Consider the following 4220-nt stretch of genomic DNA (forward strand, 5'->3'; position numbering starts at 1 on the left):
GTCGGCTTGCCTTCGGATTTTTCTCCAGTCTCACCGTCTATGTTGCTACCGTTGTGACTGCGGGGGATGTTGAGTATAATGTTTATTAGGAAAGACGCGATAGATTAGGATTTGTTCTGCCTTGTCTTGTACTCAAAGTAGATGATTGTACTTCTATATATATGTCCACGAGACTCAAGCAATACAAGAACTATTCCACCAAACCTCTTTCTCCCTTCTAACAAGATCAAGTCTGGACTTCTCCATTCCTAGTTGAGATTATTAATCAATGAATTAGAAAAATAGAACCGGAGACCATCCGTCGAAGCAAGTAGTAACTTGACACCTGGATTCAGGCGTAATTAAACGCATTAACGTGTGCAGAAAGAGCAGAAGCTGGGCTATGCCACGTGGCCAGAAGGGGCTGGAGAGAATAATTTTTATCCTGAATCATGTGGGTCAGCCAGAGAAAAGGCGTTGGAACTGAAAAAAATTCCTTATTTGACACTATCTTAAAATCTGCTTCCTTATTTGATGCTGGAAAAGTTTTTTTTCCCTATTTGACACAAGTTTTAAATTTTATTCCCTATATAACATTTCAGTCCATTTTGAGCCTAAATGACACCTGAAAAGACTCTTTTACCCCTCATGTGGTATGTGTGTGGGGGCAATAGCGTACACGCAGCATCAGCGCGAGGGCAGGAGCACACACGCAACAACACATACACATGCACCAACACACACGCGCACACACACGCAACAACACGCACGCGCGCGTGCACACACACACACGCAGCAACACACATGCACACGCGAACACACGCAGCAACACACACGTAGCAGCACCACACACACATACACACACGTAGCAGCAGCACACACGCAGGCATCACATAGGCACACAACAACACACACGCGCGCGCGCGCACGTACACACGTAGTAGCAAACACACACGCAGCAGCAGCACACATGTGCGTGTGCACCCACACACGCAACAGCACACACGCGCGCGCACACACATACTGCATGAGGGGAAAAATCGTCTTTTCAGGTATCATTTACGCTCAAAATGGATGGAAGTGTCGTATAGAGAATAAAATTTAGGATTAGTGTCAAATAGGGAAGAAAAACTTTTCTAGTGTCAAATAAGGAACCGGATTTTAAGACAATGTTAAATAAGGAATTTTCTCTTCGAACTGAGACAGATAGAGGCCGCATTTTCTTCTCAACCCACCCTCATTCTCTTCGCCTCTCCTAGGGTTGCCACCGCCACCACACCTGCCTCCACCACGACTCCCCCTCTTTTCGCTGCCGCCGCCGCCCCCGTCCTTCCTCCTCGCCTCTTCCCGCCCCTCCTCTGCCCAGTGTTGGTGGCTCCTCCTCCGTTGGCCCATCTCCGTCGCCAGCATCCTCCTCCCTCCCACGCCACCGACTAGAGCCATGTGTGACGTCGTCGCCATCGCCTAGCGCCTAGAGATGGACGAGGACGCCGGTCGAAAGCAGCAGCAGCTAGACGGCAGGAAACAACAGCTCGCCTATTCATAGGTACGCTCCTCAGATCCTTGCTCCCTCCCTCTCTTGTTTTTCAATTCTTTCGATGCGACTTCGATGCGGTCTAGCAGTGAATCTCGGCATGGGCGTCCGTTCGTGTTGTGCTTGTGCGTGGGCTGCATGCTGTCGGTGGCGTGCGTGTGGTGATCATGCTGCTGGAGGCGTGCGTGTGTGCTAGATGTGTGGTGTGCGCATGCTGTGCTTGTGCTGGTGTGCATGGTTGAGTGTATGTTTCGTGTTGCCACTCTGAATTAACTAGCGTATTGACTTGGATGTGGGCCGGTCAAATAAGGATCAAAGAAATCAAGTCAGTAGCAGCGGCGTTCGAATTTAGAGCGGGTAATCCCTTAGGACACACTACTCATGCCGTCGGGTGGGGGATAAGTACTACTCCATGCAATGGGTTTCTGACTAATTAATCGAGGGATCAAGTCGGCCTAGAGCTTGCATGGCTTCAGTGGGTGACACACGCTGTGGATTTTTTGATCTTTTGATTGATCTTTTCCTACATCAACTGAAAGGAACAAGGCGACTGGGAAGTCCTGGGCTACATATCCTTCCTTTCCTTGATATTCCTTCCAAAATCTGAGGTAATTGATTTACTAAATCCCATATGTGCTGACTTCTAATGCTTCCGAACATTTCTCGGTTTTATGTGTCTGTTAGCTTTTACTGGAAACCTTGCTATCCTTGTGCTTTACCAGTGTGAAGTTCAGCACTATGGCTGCCATTATGTGTTGTCTAATGGTCTGGTGGTCAGGAGTCATGTGTGATATAGTTATCATTTCGATGCTTAAAGCTGATCATTTTGTAGGAAGATGCCCTGGTTCTCGTCAAATGCAAGTTGCACTACTGTCAAAGTGTACTCTATTTTGCAGTGTCATAACTTGTAAGTAATGTTGTTTGGTATTGCTTGAAATTTAGAAAGTTTAGTCATGTTACCAAGCTACAGATTTTGAAATTTTAGTTGTGAAGTTTCATATCTGCAAGTTATCCTTCCTTACAAAATCATTGTTTGTGGCAGAGTGAAAGCAAGTGTGCTCTTGTCTATGGGCAAATGAATGAGCCCCCGTGTGGCCGTGCTCGTGTAGACCTGACTGGTTTGACTGTTGCTGGACATTTTTGTGATGCCAAAGGATAAGATGTGCTTGTCTATTGATTTTCCATTTCACCCAGGTAACTTCTGAAAGGCATTTCTTGTACTGACACCTCTGTCTGCTCCATGTTGTGTTGTTAAACAATATTTCTCTTTCTAACCTGCTGTTACCATTGCTATTAAGTCTCACTGTTGTACTTTTCTTATTTCTCTTCATGACAGGCGAACTCTGACGTGTATGCTTTTTTATTCGGATCATATAGTATCAGATGGCCTCCCAAGAAGACATTAGCTATTATGAGGTGTTAAAGATAGTAAGGTAATTAGTTAAAATAATTACACATGGTAATTAAGCAATAACATATGCTATGAACTGACTTAGTGAAATCCATTTATTTTTGGGTACTTGGTTAATCCATGTTTTTCTGCCTTCAGTCATTATTGAGGTCTAATCTTTTCGTCTTTGCATTTTCAGATCTGCTTGACAAGCAAGGAAAAAGCTTATAGGTTAAACAATGTGTTCAAGTGTTGATCCCTATATATTGACCTAGGAAGTGAAGATTGAACTATATGAAGTGGTCATGGCATTGGTATCTTCACTCTCAGTTCTGGATCACCATGCCACTGCATTCTATGAATCAAATTTTGTTTGGTTGTTCCCTTGGTGATCCTGTTTGTTGTGGTTGGTGCTTCAGGTTTGCTCCACCAAATATTCCCAATATGGCTGCCACACACAACCAAGTTATGTACAACTACAGGAGGGTGTGATTGGCTATGTTGATGTGCTTGTTTTTCCTATATGCAGGTTTGTCCTAATTTACTTGACCTATTATTTCATTGCATTTTGCAGATCCAGGTTTAAACACCCTATAATAATGCTACTCTGTGTACTCTAGGATCATGCTAATTAGTTGATGAATAGATAAATTCCTATATCTAACATGTCATCTGCTGCTTGATATTGTTGATGTACTAATTAGTATTTGATGAATAAATAAATTCTTATCACGCTAATTGCTAATTTATTGATAAATAGATAAATTCCTGTATCTAATATGTCATCTGCTTGATATTGTTGTTGTACTAATTAGTATTTGATGTGCCTTCAAGTTATTTTATTGTGTTCTCCCCCTTATTGTATTACATGAGAATGCCTTTTATTATACTAATGGTCTCATAGAAATATATGAAGGCGTGATACTGAATTGAGCTACTTTTTTCTCGTAGTTCCTACTGTACAGAAAGCAAAAGAAGCTGCTTTGTGGCGTATGATGCAGACTATGAGACCAAAGCTACACCTCCCATGAGAAAGCATATCAAGCTTGTCTAGAACACTAAGGAAAGTTCTGTTCATGGTGAAAATGTTGTGATGTAAGCCTCTTAATTTGCTAAAATGTGACTCGTGTTCTTAGAGTATTTCTGAATCTTATATGCTTCCAATCTGTTAATTTAATTTTGCTTATTGACGGTGCGTCGGATCTCTCCGTCACGCGGGACCAGGCCTCCCGTTTGCGCCGCACGCCGCCGGCATGGAGGCCCGGACTCGGGCTGCCTCCGCGATGTCGGGTATGCCGGCAAGGTCTATGGGGACCG

At 43.8% G+C, this 4220-nt stretch overlaps 1 long non-coding RNA gene across 1 annotated transcript; it reads left to right on the forward strand.

The window, feature by feature from the left end:
* Positions 1-2023: 2023 nt before the first annotated feature.
* On the forward strand, positions 2024-3991 carry LOC119328567. The gene is made up of 7 exons (XR_005159035.1): positions 2024-2121; positions 2346-2420; positions 2556-2707; positions 2850-2946; positions 3103-3217; positions 3323-3432; positions 3855-3991. It is a non-coding gene; the product is annotated as an uncharacterized LOC119328567 (long non-coding RNA).
* The last annotated feature ends 229 nt before the right edge of the window (positions 3992-4220 follow it).

The sequence above is a fragment of the Triticum dicoccoides genome, chromosome 7A (assembly GCF_002162155.2).
Source record: "Triticum dicoccoides isolate Atlit2015 ecotype Zavitan chromosome 7A, WEW_v2.0, whole genome shotgun sequence".
NCBI lineage: Eukaryota > Viridiplantae > Streptophyta > Magnoliopsida > Poales > Poaceae > Triticum > Triticum dicoccoides.